Source organism: Metopolophium dirhodum, chromosome 3 (genome assembly GCF_019925205.1).
Source record: "Metopolophium dirhodum isolate CAU chromosome 3, ASM1992520v1, whole genome shotgun sequence".
Classification (NCBI taxonomy): domain Eukaryota; kingdom Metazoa; phylum Arthropoda; class Insecta; order Hemiptera; family Aphididae; genus Metopolophium; species Metopolophium dirhodum.
In genome coordinates, this window is record NC_083562.1 from 23,362,173 (window position 1) to 23,382,903 (window position 20,731).

General features: G+C 32.7%; 1 protein-coding gene across 1 annotated transcript in view; it reads right to left on the minus strand.

Annotated features, from left to right (window-relative positions):
• The window catches only part of LOC132941385 (uncharacterized), a 31,437-nt gene extending 13,188 nt beyond the window's left edge, over nucleotides 1-18,249 (minus strand). The window contains exon 1 of the mRNA XM_061009419.1: nucleotides 17,837-18,249. The gene's annotated coding sequence lies outside the window, so the exon portion shown is untranslated. The remainder of the gene's footprint in view (nucleotides 1-17,836) is intronic.
• Nucleotides 18,250-20,731: the final 2,482 nt, after the last annotated feature.

Here is a 20,731-nt window from a genome sequence, read left to right on the forward strand (position 1 = left end):
CGATTGGGAATAAAGTATTATTTCATTATAAAATAAATTATCATTCGATTTTTTTACACTGCTCTGTAGAATTTGTCCTAGAGGACAACAATGCTAACATAAAATTTTCCCCCAAAATACTAAATTTTCAATAAACATGTGTAAAAGCTAAATTGTAAGAGATGATTTATCACATTTTTCAATGTTTGATAGTAAAAAATTTTTAATTTCCCAAAAAATAATATTTAAAATCATCGGTGACATGCCACGAAAATATATTTTTGATTTTAGGACGATAAAAGTATTCAGTAGGATATACACAAATAAAATCCACTAAACCAAATTTTTTTTTTTTTCCAATAAAGTGGCAAACGAGAATATATTATGTGGAGTGTTGGGCAAAATATTTTATATTAATGGTATCATTTGATTCTAACAAAATGTTCAAAGAATACTCTATCTATTAAGAAAAAGTACTATAAGAGTATTTTGTTTAAATAATATTTAGAACAAAAGTTTAGCTATACACACAGGTAAGGTATAGGTACAGTAACAATCAACGATATAATATTTATTGGATTATTTAATCGATAAACCAATACAATTAACAATTGTAATTACTTTGTCTAATGAAAGGAAACTGAATAAATGCACACCACATATAAAGTAAAAACTAATTAAAATAAACTTGAAGGCTTACATTTTTTTAGATTACAAGATTTTTGGTGTAATAAAATAAAAAATAAAAACTGGTTTGATAATGATGTGTTTATAAATATGCAGTCACTTTTAAACTAAACTACTAATTTTCTCCAAATTACACTCAAGATGAAATAAAATATACAATATTAAAGCTCCATTAACATATGAATAACGGATTACGGTAATTATTTTTGGGCCTCATTCGAAATTTTTCAAATATTTAATGTGATTTTCAATGTTATATTTTCAGACCACGTATATTTCAATACGATAGTAGGTATACATATTCACTCGAAAGCGATCTACTACTATAAATACTCGTATACTAGCATTTATTATAAATTAGAATAATATGTATATGTACCTACAAAGTATTTTAAATATTTTAATTCGATAATTTCACCCCATATAACCTAGCCGTTTATGGTAGTAACATAATACGCGCAGCATTTATCGCCAATAATATTGTCACGATCCGTTCGAGCACGAGAATAAAATTTCAAATTTATTCACGACGATATAGGATATAGTGTATAATACCGTATAATATTATTATAGCAGATCAGAATTATCAGATACAAAACCGTACAATTTGCCTTTAAAAAAAATGTAAAGCGCGCACGCGTGCACAACACTGCAACAGACATGCAATCTATTCGAATATTATAATAAATGAGGGCGACGGCAAAAAATGAAAGTGATATAATTTCTCTCGTGATTACAGGATATCCGTCGACGGTCACGAATGAAGTATACACGTACGTTCATGAATACGAGTCGCGAACCTCAGTCATTTCGAAAAGAGCTGATAGGGTGCATGCAGGGTGGTTCCTGATTCAAAGGATTTTAAGACGAATACATCCGTATAAGTATAATTTTTTTAATCAAAATTAACTATCACGTTAGAAAATCCATACATCAACGGATCGTAAGCGGAACGGCGAATATTATACTGCTATTGTAGGTGTTCGACTGCTCAAGTCGTACTCAGTGATGGTCGGAAGCCATCATAGCAAGACATAATCATCGCGTACAATACGCATAATACATGGGTAGATCAGGTGTATAGGCTCTATTCGTCAGGCCGTCTATGAATGGCGATTGTAATAAATAATTACGCATATTATCGTTTGTCCGCGACGTTCATAATAATAATATTATATTGTCTCGACGGCGGCGATGGCGGGTGGCGGCGGAAGCGGTGGTCGAGTACGAGCACTTCCGGCGAGTTCCAGTCGGATTTCCGCGGCTACACTGCGCGGTTCTAAATCCTGACCACAGCGGATGTAACGACGATCGTCACGTCGTCGTACACTATTGTAGTACATGACGTATATAATAGGTACGCGTATATTATTATATTATTATGTACACTACCGAAATAATACGTCTCCCGTCCACCGCAATCGAGTTCCGATTGTTACTCGCCGCCATCATCGATGTTTTTTGTTTTCCACCGCATCACCGCCACGGGTCGTATATATGCGTATACACAACGATGTACGACGGACGGTAATTAAATGCGTGTCGGTGAAGAAAAAATACAACATCATTATTTTTACTATTAATTACTATCATCGTTTTATCGAGTCGTACCTATCTATAATTGTCACGTGTATTCGAGTCGAATATTATTGTGTACGACAAATGTGCGAGCGCGCATAGGTATAATATACAATATTATTATGTGTTTAAAAGCGAATACGCGCGGACTCAGGCACGGGAAGGAGGCCAGTGTGTCCGAAGCCTACATTCCGACGCGGACGGCGGTCGTCGGTCTTTCACCGGAGCCGGTGGACACGCGCGAGTTTTATTATTTATTTTTTATCATTTTCGTAAAAATGTGTTTTGACCGATCGATTGTTGAGAGGAGAGAGAGGGACAAGCACTGCCACTTTTAACCAGCTTTTAACCGTTAAAAAAATGTCCATGCGATAACTGCGGTACCAGGCGTTCTATGTTCTATCATGCTACGAGTATAATAATATTATTGTTATAAAATATTATTGAGGCAGTATTGAGGCGATGTATAATATATTTTTTTTCAATCGTTTTACGGGCATAATGTAATTACTCAGAGTATATAATATCATACACGAGTTTGAGTTCCGTTTTTATTTCTATTCAAACCTATAAAAAATGTATTTCCACCGACAACGACGAAACGTATTGTTTATTGAAGTCTCGTTTAATTACAATTGACAATTAACATTGCTAAACTTGTTTAACTTATTGTATTGTTAAATATCAGATTAGTCCAAAAAAATTCACCTATGCCTGATCAACCTATAAAATTCACCTATGCCTGAAAAATATAATTTTTGTTGGAATTGAGTGTCGCCCCCACGTCTTACAATATTATGTATAATGATTAATTATTAGTTTAATAAGTAGGTACCTGGTAACTTATTAGAGTTTTAGATTTTTCAATTAACTACCTATCATTTTATATTGTTAAGTATACTGTGCACACTGCGCAATTAGTAAACATTTAATGGCGTATCAATTAGTATTATCATTTGTCACGTTACCTATACCTTGAACTTATTTTAAACATTCGTCCTTCGTTGATACAAATTATAGTCAAAATATAAAATACAAACAATCGATCATGTTAATTATGTTAATTGAGCCATCTATGCAAAATATGTCAATAATTTGAATAGGTATTATTGAACTATGTACCAATGTACCATACAATCAATATTATTTAAAAAAAATGTTATTATCAGTTTACAATGAAGTTTATTGTTTAGAACTTAATGACAATTAAATATTTACATTGTCATACCTCATAAATAAGTACTTTTTTTTTATTATTGATCGTGAATTATGGCAACCTGGCAACTATGGCCATTAGTGGTTTGTTTTTTTGTTTGTAGGATAAGAACTGTAGGTTAGTAAACACGTGTGTTTTTGGTTTGGCAGATTTTTTAGTGGGCACCTGTGGGTATCTGCCATGCCTGGGTGGGGGATGGCAGCACTTCTCTCCGGACACCGTGACTTGCCCAAAGAAAAATGCCGCCCGTGAACCGAGGTTAGAACCAGCCCCGGTGTGCATCACAACCGACGCCTTAGTCCACCCAGCCACTCCGTCCCCCAGTACACGTTTATTTGAAAATTGATGTGAGACGGATTCAAAATATGTACCTATCTAAGTCGTATTTTCTATAAGTCTATAGTCTATAACAAAACCTATAGTTTCAACGTCATGCACTAAAAAAAAACATCGAAGTACAGTGAAGTCGTGATATTCTAATGTTTGTCAATCTTTAATAGAAACACTCAAACACGAAATACGTACATAGCGTAACACTGTAACAGTAGGTATATTATAATGTTATATTAAATATAAATAATGTATTGTGTATACATTATTGTAATTTAATTAATAATATTATCATACGTCTATGGACTATACGCGCATTGTGTATGAATCGCGTGACCATCTACGGATTTTCCGTTCACGTTGATTGGGAACCAACGACATTGGTCTTTTCACTTTTTTTTTTTTTGTTTTTCTCCAAACAACAAAAATGTTTTTTAGCTAATTTTACTTAACTTTTACTGGATTTCTATTCTTACTTAAATAAAAAAAATCACATTAACATATAATATATAACAGTCGTAATAATTAGTATTAGCATTGATTATAAATACTAGTATTTATAATCAATGGTATTAGGTACCGTCAATAAAAAATAATACACTAAAGTATAAAGTATAATAAGTATATTTAAGTAATTAATTTAGTTCGATACTTGATCCTTATATAATATGTATTGAGCTATTTAAGAAGAATAATGTATATATATTCATAGTTGCTACTAGGTAGTTAGAAAAAATCAAAGAATAGAATATTAGGTATTTTAATAAAAAAAAAAAAACAAAACGTATTCATTGTAACGTATATACAAAAAAAAATTGCAGTGATTCACATATTATGCAACATAGTGGTAAGTTTGTTCAAAATTATATCAATATTCTTTGTAAAGCATAAAATAACAGTAATAATAATAGTATTAAAATATAGTTCGTATAACTCATATGTACGTACCTACTTATGTGTTGTGACAATAATATTCCCGTTTTTTATACACAATACACTTAGGTAATGTACAAAAATTTAATTATATCAATGACTGAACAAATTCAACGTTATCTCATCGGGTGTGGACGTTTTTATTTGTCAATTTAAATTTTTATCAATTATGTTGTAATATTTATATCACATTTACCAGTAAAAACAAAAACTTTTGAGCCTCAGAATCGACAGTAAACCGGATACCAATAGACCACTCCGTGGTCTTGGTAATCTTGTTGTACATTTTGATTCACTCAATTCGTGTTCTTTGAAGTGCGCGGTCAGTAAAACCAAACAATAATGATACAGAGGAATACAACTAAAAAACCTAAACTTCAAAAAGCCGAACCACGATGTGGGTCACGTATATTTTTTTTTTTTGTTTTATTCTTAATTGGTCGGTGTAATTATCCACGCATTCGTGTATTTCATCAAGGCTCTCTTCGAAGGACCTTATATGCATTTTTGACAATCGTTTATTTTAATACTTATATACCTATATACATATTATATAAAACGACAATGACAAACAAACCTGTGTTGTTGTTGTTGTTTTTATTTATTTATTATTATTATTATTATTATTTTATATCGTTTCTCGACCCGTCGTACTTGCAGTACAAAAGTAGCCGGCCATGGGTCAGGTCAGCTGCGGGTGCCATGCCGTTACCCACCGTCGACTATTTTTTTTAATAAAGGAAACTGAACATATTGTATAATACGACGTCAATAATTTACATCCCTATACAGGAGGGCAGTGATTTATCAGTATAGGTACCAACTACGGAACATGTTCCTGAGATCTTATAGAACACTAAAGTAGCCACTAGCCATCGGCAAGGTTTACTGTGTACGACGATCAATAAACGTACGAATGACCGTATATACTATATATATACATACCGACACTATTCGGTCCAACACAAGTGTCAGCTGATAATGGATTTTTAAATCTTAATGCATTAAAAAAATAATAATAATAAAAACCCAACCAAGCTTCATTACCCCGATCGGTCGGTCTGCATACAGAACGTCAGAACCAGTTTACAAAATGCATATCTATATGAAAACGAAAATCACTGGGAACTCGTAAAAAATTCACAGTATTGTGAAGTTTCAATTGTTGTTAGGAATAATACTTAAAAAACTATATTATCATTCAAGGGCATCCTTAATTATTATTACACTACTTAGAGGTCGATTTTATAATATGTACCTACTTTATTTTCCATTATTTAACCTTCAAATCGTGTAATATGGAATACAAATTCAATTAATTTATGTTATTTGGTCGCAAAATATTCCTTAATTAATTTAAATATCTGTATAACCTTTCGTTTGATGTATCCACTGTACTTATTTTTTTGTAAATAATAAAATTAATTGCATACTGTTAAAGGAAACCGACATCGTTGTGCGTTTAAATATAATAGTGGACAGCAACAGGAAAACAAAAAATGTCACCAAAGATACTACACTGCTAATACGTCTGAAACCAATACCGATTTAGGGATAAGTGTTTGAAATTTCAACTATCGCTTCAATTATAAGCTAAAGAAAAAGGAAAATACTATAATAAAAACGGCACTTTACGTAATAAGTGAGGAATAATAAAAGGAGGAAATTAGCCTCCTCAAATAATTCTCTATACCCATACTAATATTAAATAATCCCGGTATCGAGTATTTCACAAAATTGACAAAATTGATTTGTTCTTATAGATTGTATTGCTTGTAAAGGATAGTGGAACGATATATTAAAATCATTAAAATTTTTATTTTTTATTTTTTAATTGGCTTGTGACTTTTTGATAATAAATACTGTTTAAAATGTAAACTAAACAATAAACAAACTGGTGTATGATATTTTAAAAATAGGTAATTAATAAATATGCCTGTTTATTATAGAGCGCCCTTGAACCATGAGTATGATCAAAATAAATAATTTCATTCAGTTTATATAAATTAGCAAAATGCCCGAATGTCATAATGTGGTTAATAATATGCACAAATACAATTTTTATTTTATCTTATTTTTAGTTTTGAAAATAATTGTACGTTTTCCTAATAGCTTAAGTTTAATTTTGGGTGTTACTTAAACATAGCATTTTTTTAAATTATATAAAAATGAAAAAAGTTGATTCGATATTTTTAAATGTAATAAAACAACCAAGAAACCAGTGGTTTTCCAGTAATAATTCGTGTACGTTTAGTAAGTATAAAAGCATTTTAAATTTGCAATATTCGCATGTTTCTAAAACTAATGAAGAGTATACTATGAGTGTATAATATGATAATGCCAGCGATTCGCACTTGTGTACATTTTTATATCTAATTATGTATTCGCATAAACGAAACATTATGCGCGTGTCGAGAATAAAATATATTTATTTCGTACAGCCGGAAATATTTCGGAACGCTCAAAAACTATATCAGCACGTCGCCATTGTTGACGAATATATATGAATAATAATATAACAATTTGTATGATATTATATTATTATGTGATATTAAAACCGACAACACACCCGTTTCACTGGTCAGTGACTTCGAGTATTAAAATGAAAAACGATACACTCGATGTGTAAGGAGAGGAAATAATATCGAAACTCGCGTTTACCAGTGCGCCATATCATATATATAATATCATAATGTCGAGTATAATGTTATAACCACATTGGACCGGAATCGAAGGTTGGACGATTGGTTTAAGACGTTTTTTCCCCTGTGGTTAAGAGTAAAACAAGAATTTAATACGATAATGTATTTTGATCGTTCGCTAAACGTTGTAGTGTCGAGTTTATGGTTATTATTATTATTTTTTTGTTTTCAGACATAAAAAAAAAAAATATTGTTTTGTCTCGAATACACGATATTATATCAGCCGTGTATGTATGCGATCAGCGTGCACACAACGTGGCTTTAAAAGGCTAAGTACGAAATACTGTATAAAAACGGAGTCTGTGTAACCGGGGTTACCTGTGTTTTTTTTTTTAACTTTATTATTGATTTGGCCTAGAAATCGTTTGGGAAATTTGTCACGCACGTAAGTGCATTGCAAACATGCGCGCATTTCGCGGAGACAATATAACAATAATAATCATCATAATAGTATAGTACTATTATACCTACGTACTGTATAGCGGTCCTCGCGGATTTCGTACACAGTTTTTTATCACTTAATCGTCGTCTTTGGCTTTGGTGTTATGTCGGGCTACGGGTATTATTATTTATTATATATTTTTGTCTCGGTCGTCCGCATATAAAATAATATACCTACATAATAAGAATAATATCCCATTAAAATATTGGTGTTTCGGCCTCGTTAACGACATTGTACGATTGCCAGCTATATAATATTTGATATAATAATTTATTTTATTACAATATGATATCATAATAATGTGACACGTGGATTTTCATGTCGTGTCATCGCCTCGCCGTCGATATATTGTGTTCTTTCTATATTATTGTGCTTGTTACGATAAGTCATAATATTATTATATTCTGTCGTAATAATAAAAAATATGTTCGAACTCGAGTGGTAGGTACAACGTCGATACGGAGAAGTTTTGTGATGCCGATAAACGTTTCGGGGAATGTCCGTCTGAAAGGGAAAACTGAGCGGTTCGAAAACGGCGATCCGCAAACTGCTGTTTTCGACACGCGGACCGGTCTCGGCAGAGCGGGGCGAAAGCATTGACGCTTCGGCGTTCACTGCAAGCCGAGTGATATTATGTATTTATGCATGCACCTATATATCCACCTGTACGCAAAATAAATATTAAATGTATATAATGCGCGCACGACTACCGTCCGGTTTTGGGCAATGTGTTCGAAAGTCAAGGCCGTGATAATAAGATCGCAAAAAATAATTTCCCTTTTCTGCAGCAACAAGTGCGCGCGCGCGTGGGAAACGTTTGTAGGTACTCTGCTATAGATAAGTACCATAGAATAATATTTATGTACGGTATGCTGTAGGTACTACGTTAGACGGGTAAATGGTTGACGCAAAAAAATTGCTCCGAACGATTTCGCGGAGACCACCTTGGCATTCCGAGCTTCAAACATTATAATATTATTATGTTGAATACAATTCTGCAGGCAACTAGTAGACTCCTATCAAAAAAACTCAACACTTTTTCTATTTTTATCAGTAGCGTGATGACTTTACTCAGATAAACAAAGTTCTAGTAATATCAGCACCCAACAATCCCATCAATTTCCATTTAACAAATAAACATTTACGTTTTAATAAATCGTTTACCCGTATGTATACACCTATATGGCTATATAGGCGTTTAATTTTCAAATCCAGCCGTCTCTAAAATCCACGGTAACCATGCCACTCATCTTCATTATATAATAATTTACCAGGTACCTATACGTATATCATATTATAATGTATAAAATATCTTTTTCTATCATTTTATATAATATCATATTATAATGTATAAAATATCTTTTTCTATCATTGTATATAATATTATTATGTTTGAGCATTATATTTATGTCTCGAAAAGTCTACCTATATTGCCCCCCTCCTCACTGCTATCTCTGCAATATATTATAAGAAATGTACCAATTGTTGGTATAAGAACGTCTGTTGCTTAATTCGTATGCATAGTAATATGCACTTATTAGTTATTAGGTGCACAATAATATTTGGGTACAATAAACTATTTGTGTTCAGCCACGTGTGTTACTATTTCACAATATAAATTAATATAAGTGTGATCATCACGACGATTCTATCATCGACTCGGTGATAATTTATTAGTGATGTCATCGTTCACTCGCGGTGATGTTGTTTTCATTTCATTAGAGGTACACCGGCCGTTGTCGAACCGTAAAACAATAATAATATTACATTACATCGTTATTGTGAGGTAATAGGTTATGTTATATTGTTATTATTATTAACATTATAATATTATTATAATATAATTATTTTAAACCAGTAGCTGAGCACCATGACATTCGTGATGTACACTGTGACTAGTGTCTGGTGGTGATGTAAATATTATGCGGAATTTCGATAATTCGTCGCCGCCGCAGGTTTTCACAACGCGAAAGCGCATAAATAGAGCGCACGCGATTTAACGCATTTTCGAGACTATATATACGTTCTATACACTCGCCTGGATATAATATTATTATTAAACAGGTAGCATACCAGCTAACAATTTTTCCGATTGAATGTACTAAATAATGTATAAATATTATTATAATCGCCAAAAGTGCCGCTGCAGAACATTGACAAATAGTACAGTGCATATCCCACACTCGTATATAACGGATAATCGATACTTCCATCTAAAAAAGTTACAGACGTTCCACTTTCCTACTAAAAAACCTAGTATACTATTATATCATTATTATTATACCTACGTCTTGTCTCGGTTAAAATGTTCGTTCGGTTCCGAAGTGTCCGCGTCATATTTTTATGCGCACCAAGCGGCGGCGTTAAGATCGCGCAATTTTTTTCACCTCGGGTATGTTTTTTCTTACACAATTTATATCCTTAACTCGAGTAGTCACATTCCGATTGTCTGGACCTCCATATTGGGTATCACGGGGGAGGCAAAAACGTCGTCTCTTGGAACGTACAATTCCGTCAATATTTTTACGACACAAAGCTCTATATAGCAGATATGATACGAATCCGTACAAAAACGGCCGACACAATAATACTCGTTTGTTTGTTCTTTCATATATTTATAGTTCTAGATTATTATTGTTATTTATATATTATATATATTTTTTTTGCTTTTAGATACGCGACGGCGTGAAAACTCTTTTCTATATAATATACAACAACTACCATTTTCTTATTTGCCATCGACACACGTCATTACAAACGTGTCCGTCCGTCCGTTTAAGTGCATTATGATTACACTGTTATGGACTAAAATATTATTATATATATTATGAGGATCATCTCCCCTACTCACGGACTATGTTGGATGCTTTCGCCCAATTTACCTTTGATCCGTTTTGTTGGCTTGTAATACATTTTTTTTTTATTTTGAACACTCGTTCAAAATAGGTCCTTGGTCATGCCATATAGGTATATTTTTTTCACGAAACGTATTTGCCTGAAACGTCATCGTTGATATAATCATCGTCGACTGTTCTACAATATAATATTTGTGTTCAAAATGAAGTAAGTACTATTCCTCGCATTTATATCTCTAATCGTACTAGGAAGACTGAAAGTATTATTATACATCTGATCTAAGATGTAATCTGAGCGATTATAATATTACAGATTATGTGTAGACTGTAAGCAATAGGTATTATACTATTATGGTATCAATTCAGCATTTCGATCATATCACATAGGGTGTATGGATAAAATATAAATTATGTAAATGTAATGGAGACTGCAGTTGGTAATTAGGTACTAATTAGGTATCTACCAAATTTTACGAAAATTGGAAAACCGTGAAACGCGAAGTTTCTCCGCTGATTATTCTGAACACTATTGTACCTACATATAGAGTCATTACTCAATGTCAAGGACAATATTACAATTTACAGAGTTAACGACCAATTTCAATTCATAACGTTGGATCGCATACGCAATCCTTTGGCACTAATATTCATTATTGCATTGCCATTATATAATAATAATTAATATCATACATCCATACCTGACTTTTTATTCCATCTCTTTAAGCTGTAACAATTTAATAAATCAACTGACATTCAATATGTATTTTTTTAAACAAACTATGATTTATTTTATTCCATAACATGCTCTGGGCGCTGTCAATTAATAAAACATCATGCATCTTGTCATCGACTAGAGTCAAATATTATAATATAGGTATAGGTACTTATTATAATACCTACGCTTGTGTACAATATGACAATATATATTTGTATGGGTTTATTAAATTTTTTATAAGTTTGTAATTTTACTCTTTGAAAATAATATAATATACCTACCTACATGTAATACGTTTACGCATCGCGTATTCTAATATTATCATTATTGTATTTAATAAGGGTGATAATCATACGTTAGTAGTATAGCGTCAAAACAAACTACTGCGGTATTGTTTTTTTTTTGTTTTACCATCTGTCGTCAACCATAAAACATCTTTTCAAATTAAATTTAAAAAAAATAAAAGCCACATACACGATACCTATGTTATAGGTCTTGATGAATCCGTTTAAACGTACATGGGTAGGTACCAGAAAACCATAAAACATGCGTGTATGTAGAGGTTACAGTCGGTTGCGTATTTATTCATTCCTTCTTTTAAAACCGTCGCGTCGTGCACACCAAACAATTAGTAAAGTCAAAATTACAAAACGACGTTTCGTGAGCGGAGGACGTCGCCGAACGCGCGCTGCTGTGTTATAACAATATACTAGTGAGTGGTTAGGCTATATAGGTTCATAAAACACCGTTTATTCTGTGGAAATGAAAACAAAAGCGGTGTACACCTGTGTATTGAGAACGACTCGGCGGCGGTTAGGTAAACACGGCCTATTTCCGATATAATATATCGTATTGCACTATACGCGCATTATTAATCTGGCAATTCGTATTGAATGTCAAACCATGTACTGATGTGTACGTGCGCGTGTGTATTATACTGTATTAGGTATATATATTATTATTATTATTATTATTCTCTCGTCCACCGACGTTCACGGTCTGACATCGTACCTTCCAATACGTTTATTGTGTGTATAATATTCCACTAACGGGGCGAAAACGTTTCGAATCATGCGCGCAAACGGCTACAATAATATAGTTCTATCAATACATATATAATATTATATGGTAGAAACATATTATACTGTTGTTGAATCGACAAAACGCTGACCCACATAATATCATCGCGTACACACACACACATACACACTTGCTCAATTCCGATTTCCGTGGGAACTATAAGTTATCGAAACCGATTCATCGACGTCATTGACGAGTCGACTTGTCGCGACGTAATTACGAATACGACAGCTGATGCAACGCGACGTAGGGGCGCGAAAAACAGACGTCCGCGAAGAATTACCACGCGAAGTCTCTACGAGCGGTACGGTGTCATCAGATTTTAGTTGAGTGTACAAAAGTCAATCGCGTTCTGACCGCAATACATAACATTACTATTTACTATTATTGTTGTCATAATGTCATAATATTGTATCGTACTCCGTGGCTAATCGCCCGCGTAATTATCAACATCGCGAACCACCAATTCAGTTTGCGTCATTGACAATTACCTATAAAATTATTATACATTTATATCCCACATGAAGCGCATATTATACAATGGGTAACAATTAGTGTAAATATTAACCGCTCATTAACGAGACATGTCATTGTTAATTGTTATCACACCGAATATGATGCCGGCGGGCGTTTTTGGCTCGACTGGCCACGAGTGCTATCGACCAGGGCAACACCGACAAATAATTATATTATTATTATTATGGAAACATGTCAGTCGCGCAACAGCAGAAACGATCTTCAAACTCATAGACACCCACCCCATCTAATTTGTAGTTAAGTTTAATTTATGTTTTAAAAGTAACTATTAACTGATTACATTTCAACCACAATTATCATTGATTAATTTATTAATATTTTCAGTCACTAGTCGGCAAATTATTAATAGACCACCCACCCCTCGCTTGAATCGCACCAAAAAATTGTAGATACTCAAACCACCTATGGGTGGAATTATAAGACTACCACGCCGGACGAACTGGCTGTCGTAAGAATAAGGGCAGAAATAAAATGGCCATAGTAAAAAAGTACCTCTCGCGATGAATTATTTCTCTTGCGCTTCTCTATTGCCTGTACGCAGAACATAAACACGCGTGCATAAAACGATCCGCCTCGTTTCGGTCCGGAGACTATAACTATACGGTTGCGCAACATCACCTATACACCTACCTACCTAGAGTCGGCAGCGCCGGAGATCGTGTTTCCATCGTCTCGACCAAGGTATACCATCTAATATCTATATAACATAACCGTATAAACATAGATCGCGTGTCTTGTGAATCTCTTTCCCTCGCTTCGAAACTGTAACACGCGGGGCGCATCGAGCCGTTTAAATAATCGAATAACAACAACAACAACAACAAAACCGTTGTACACAATATGTATATAATACTATAATATGCACATAATATATTATTATTTATTATACACGTCATCGCACGTATAGTGTAAATACCGTATAATATTATTATATATTATAATATATATAACTGCCATTAAAACGACATTAACTCCACAGCGGAGGTGGCGTGTGTGTCTGTGTGTATAAGACATATAGTGACTTCTGACTATCGAATGGAAAGTAAGGTAAAGTAAGAAAAAAAACACAAAATCGTACCGACTACGACTACTTGTACTATACACTACATAATAATAATAATAATAAATTATTTATATAAAGCACTAAAGCAGTGTGTGACTTCTGTGGTGCATGCGTTGTCGTCGTCATTATAATATGTGACGGAGATTTTCGCATAGCCGTCGACGTAATTGCCGTTTATTCGGAGCAATTTACATGTTTCTCCTGTTATATTATGCGCGCGCGAACGTGTGTGTTTGTTATAGGTACATTTACGTGTATATTTATATACATATTACATTAAACATATTATATTTATATACATAGGCATTTAACGTTCCCATAGTTCACGATTGGTCTCGGTCTGTCACGGCGTTAAATTCTCTACGCGTATGTGTGACCCACATCGGCGGGCGCGCTTCGGCTTTCGGGCGCGAGCATCGCTGGACGAAACGAGCCAAAGCCGCGACGGCAGCCCCCCCTCCTTGTCCACCAGACCAGGGTGTATGATAGTACTACGATTATTAAAATCCATGGGAAATTATGATAATTAATAACGATAATAATAATAATTTTGTAGTGTGTGGATACATCTATGTTCTATATTGATTATACCGGCTGCGATTATAATATTATACCTTTGAATATTATAATACCACGGTCGGGAAATCGTGTCCAATCGGCGGACGCACGCATCAGGCGGTCTTCGAACGTTTATTGAGCCACCACCGCGCCGCCGATATGATAATGCCATTAGGTATTTGACATTATATTAATAATAAATAATAGCTGTACACGTTCGACAAGCTTGAGAGAAGAAGCGCTCGAATCGGATAATATAATAATCATATGTTACCTACCCACAGTAATAATATACGAAAATAGTTCCGTCGAAGTGATGTTCCATCTTCCATGTACAAAAAAAAGTTTTTAATTCGCATATCGTCACGCGTATGTATACGAGTCTCGACGAGTACGAGAAAGTTTTGTATTTATTATTATTTTCAATAATTCAGTCAGTAGGTTATCGTAAATGAAAACTGGTAATTTCACATTATGTAAGCCTGATAAAACTCATCGACACATGTATTGAATACTAAAACGAATTTGAAAATTATTATTTTATGCACTTTCATTCAATTGTCGCGACAAATATGCCGATTAACCCGTCTCGAGTGTCGCAATCAGTTTGATCGCAAACCTTTTCGTTACCGTGTAATACCATGAAAATATAAACATACATGTTTATTCGGACGTAGTTGCCACTCGGGCAAGTAAAAATGTGCGCTTTTATGTACACGTAACCGTTAAATTTTTTTATCCACGGGATCAATGTAGTTAAAAACGAAAATTAGGGGTTTGTTTTGGACAACAAAATAAAATATATAAATCCAACCAGGGGAGGACCTACAATTTTGAGTAAAAACACAGAAGCACGTTTAAAAATACTAACGCGTATAATATACTTGAAAATATGTTAATCAGACGGGCGGGGGATCGAACCATAGCTCACTCTGTTCCTCCCAATTGCAGACCGATTATAATTTCCCTAATTAATTATTACGTAAGTATAATAATTGATATTATACTTATTACCCACACTTATTTATAGCGTTATGTTACATTATTTTGTATATGTGTGAACTGTGAAGTGTACGTTTAATATACGGTACAGCACAGAATGTTTTTTTTATATAATATATTGACGTAAAGACACAAACTGCACTAACAAACTAGTGCCGTCCGATCTTAATCGTAATAACTATATGATTTATTTCGTTTTTCTCGGAAATTATAATATTACACTGTGTAACACTGTAACATATAGTCTACCGGCTACGGGGAGTAAGAATACACTAATACACATAAGTAGACTTTTTTCCGGTAAACACTCCAGAATTGCAGACCGGAAGGACGTCGCTTATGGACGGCATATTTTCTACATAGTTTACACATGTAAAACCTTATACGTAATATAATATTAATTAAACACGGGCCCAGTACGTATATAGAGGCACCTGCGTGCGCCGTGAAAACGAGAACGAAACAAATTATTGCGATGGTTAGGAATTTCCGTATTTATCGTTTTCAAAGCGCGTTTCAATCCACTCGAGTATAACAATGATAATATTTTAATCGACGACCGGATTAATAGTGTTCTATTATTGTTTTTAGGTTAATATTTGGTTAATACCTATATAGGTACGTATCAGTGTGTCTATAGCCTCTCCGATTTTACATTACAAACACACCCTCGATATTATGTATAGTATTGTACACATAATAATATAATATATTAATTATATTATTATAATGAATAATTGTATAATATTTTTCCTTAGTATAAATGTATAATGTACCTAAAGTACTTTTCCGCGACAAGAGTGCCCATGGCGAATATCAGCATAAACTATAATACAAGTACCAGCTATGTAATAATATAGACCTTGTGTGTACACCCGTCGCCGTCGTCTCCCCTGGGCTGAAAGGAGAGTATATAATATTATAAACACGCTCGACATTGAGTGCGGTGTCGGCAAATCTGAGGAATCTGAGGACGTCGACGGGTATAGCTTCGTATATAAAAATATATAATGCACAGTTCTGCGGTGAACACGACTTACGTGATCGAAAGTGTCTGGTTGGATAGGAATAATAAAAAAAAAAAACGACATCGAAACTGCAACGTTATTTAAATCTACATTATACGAGCACCTGTATTATTCATATTATAATATATAGTTTACAGTACGCGCACAAATGTGCGGACGATGTGGTTTTGCGGGTATTGACTATCGAGTAGCGCAGCAGAAACGTATAGCTTATAATTTTGTAGGTATACAAAATGAAAAATATGAAATGCCGGATGTCGAAATCACAGCGTTTGAGATCGGTATTAGATAAGAAATAACAATAATAAAAACCAAACACTTCCGAAGACCCATTATTTTTATTTTTTTGTCATCGTAATAGGTAGTATACTAAGGTTTTAGGTTGATTCATATTTTTAAATCAAGTTATAGGACGTTTCCTAGTCTTGAAAGAAGTATATCGTTTCCAATTTTTATGCACACTATACCGCTACTGGTTACATAGATTTTATTTTAACTGTCACCGGATACCGTTGTTATAAATCAAAATATTTATGTCCACCGCGACTCCACGCATATTGTCACGCGATACGTTTAGTAATTTCCAACCATGGTTCGGGTGGTTACGACATAATTGTACACACACAGTGATAATTCACCGTAATTCAAATTAAATAATATAATATAAGTAAACAACGTTCGTAAAAAAACTATGTATTAAATATCTTTATGTTTAAAAATATTTAAATTTCACTAAACATTTTTTTTTAAATGTTAAAAAAATAATGGAAATAGTCAAAATAATTAAAATTTTAAGGAAAATGACGCATATATACAAGCAATGACATAAACATTATCTAAACGCATCGTTGTAGGTAGACGTAGAGCATCTACCTAATTATTTACTTACGTCTTTTGAGGTAGGTACTTTAGGGGATAAATCTACACCATTAAATGTTTAGATTTTAAATAAAAATTTTGAATCTACTTATTTTCGGTTTGGTACCTACATCCTACACTTGAAATAACGAATTGTTCAAAATATTATATTTAAAACGTGTTTTTATTTAGCTACTCTCATTAGTTGTTATTGATATATTATAATGTATAGGACATTATGGGTATAAATTAATTATAAAAATTATTATTTACCTGTTAATATTATAAGGGTTTATTACATTAGCCCTCGCGGTGTCCTCGTTAGCAGTAATAATCACAGTATGTCATCATATTTCAAAAACTATATTCCATCCGAGGCGGCGATCACCGAGCACTGTTCATATGTGTATTCTTAAGACGTGAAAAATTTAAATTATGAAAAAAAAATTATTAAATGCCAATAAAAAGTTAGACACAATCAGTAATAAAATTTAGTTTATTAAAACACCACGCACTCCAATAATATATATTATCAAACCGATTATTATTATCAAAAATAAAACACGCGAACGGAACAATAACAACAATATGATAATTTTGTATGCACGATAATACCTATACGATTATGTTACGCCGCACTGGGTGATTGCACGCGGGTCGACACCTGTACGAAAACTGAGCTCGTCTCCGGCGGTTCTTTCACTCGCCGCCGTCGCCGTGCCCGGCACTCTCTCCCGGCGCAACCTGTTCCGCGAGCGCGCGCGCCACACAGCGACGATTATTTATTTGTGTTCGATTCTAAGCGTATGGATGGACGGCTTGCGGGCGCTAAAGAAAGGATTACGCGCCTATAGTGTTGAATTTTTCACCGTTCTAACTTATATATTCAGTTAAAAATGACCAACGAGTCATCAAAGATTAGATCTTTTTTATCTGTACATCATAATATATTATACTATATTGGCTCATTACGGAAAAAAATATAGGGATTGATGGTTTTTAATTGGACCACGAGGAATCGTAAAAACTACCTAGGTATATTTGTTTTATAAAAGTGTATTAAAATAGACAGCATAATTACAGAGGAACTTTAGAATTGAGAAGGTTGATATTGAGGGATTGATATTTATGGATATGTAAGGAAGGACAATGAAATAATATGTGGCTAAGGTCACACATGAAACTGTTTTGATGAAAAGTAAGTACATAATGGGAAGTTATATTAAGAGCAAGAAGATAGTAGTGCTGAGGGAGAAGATTACGACCAATGCTTAGACGGGAGAAGAAAACTATAAGAAATCTGATAGACACAGGGAAATGTATGAGAATATTGAACTGCATCAATATCAATATTTATTGATGACAATTGAAAATTTTAATTTGCTATTCGAGAGTAAAATATCGCGTATGAAAATTGTATTACATCTGATATCGTTGTTATTAGTGTCTATAGTACCTACTCTTTAGATCACTACTCATATACTATGATAAATTATTCTCCTATAACTTATAAATAAAATAGGTATCTATAACATTAAGAATTTAAAAATAGAAAACAATTTTAAATTATTTTAGTTCCTACTTAAGATTTTATAATATTTTAAAAGTATATTTATTTCGAAATCGGCACCTTAATATAATGCACGCTGTGTTGAAAGAATTAACCTGTGAATAATATATAGGTACTAACATAATATTTTTTCTTGTAAAAATAATTTGGTTGGTCAAAAGATTTTAATAATTTATTTTTAAAAATATCAATTATTATTTTGAATAAACTCAAATGAGTTTATTAACGATTATCTCTTAATCTAAATCAAATTTATCCAATGATTTCATATGCGTCTTAATAATGTTTTACTGGCACAGACCTATTATCGATTAAAATCCATATACGCATCTGTCAAGGTATAAAAAAAAATCTAATTGCATTTCTTACCTACTGTAGTAGTCATGGCCCGCAAACACTTTTAACTGAATTTTATTTGTTCAATCAAATTTTCCAGTTGAATTAACTTCCGCTTTGCAATAATATACACTATTTAGTTTTCTGCGTTTCACTGTGTATAAAAACATTGTTGATGACCGATACTAACTGTATCTAATTTAATGTTTTGTTTTTACCCATTGGTTCATTAATTTATTTGTTCTTACTTACTTCACGCTTGATTATATACCTATGTATATTATATATAACCTATGTATTAAAACATAATTATTAATACTTTTTGATTTTAATTTTTTTCAACATGGATCATCAAAATGTATTGTGCACTTTTATTTTGGATAGTACCTATGTTTTGTTTTTGAATCCGGTATAGGTACATTTGCATCAAAACAATTAATACCTATATATATGACAAAATATAAAATAAATGTACAATATATAATTTATTACATTTGCTGTCAGTGAAAAGAAGGTATTTTAATAATTTCTATTATAGTTGATATTAACTGCCAGTGTATTCTTTTCTGATATATTATATCATTAAAGTCTTACTGTAACCAGTTAACCGGATCTAGAAATATTTATACTAATTACAGTGTGTGTGGTAGAATAAATATCCGTGTAAAAATAGCGTAAATTTAATTGATCAATAAAAACACGAGAACCCAATAATATCAACATCAAAATTATCGAATATACGCCTTCTATCACAAAAAATATACCCGGTATCTACGTATCTACACAATTTAAAAAAGACACATGTGTAGAATATTATTACAAATTGATTACTGAATATTTGTTAAATTTTTCACCAAATATCCATTTGAATTTTCCAGACTTGATGTACCTAATAATCAATAGTATATTTATGTATATATTATGGTGAATTGTGTTTGAGTGTTATTGTTATTGATGATGTTATTTAATAAATTATAAACCATTAATAATTTATCACACAGTTTGACCCAACATTTATCTGATGATTGTGATGTAAAAATAATTAATATTTTGATTATTTTTTTACTAGACATTTGGAGAATTTATATTTACAGATTAATCAAGAACTCCACTGCAGTTGACTGGTTTCGTGAAACAGCGAATTTCTAATAATTATTTAAATTTGAATGTATTGAAATGAAATATTTAAAAAAATACGAAAAAAAAGTAAAAACTATGTAAGTCCTACAACAGTTGTAATATAAGTACAAAATAATAATATA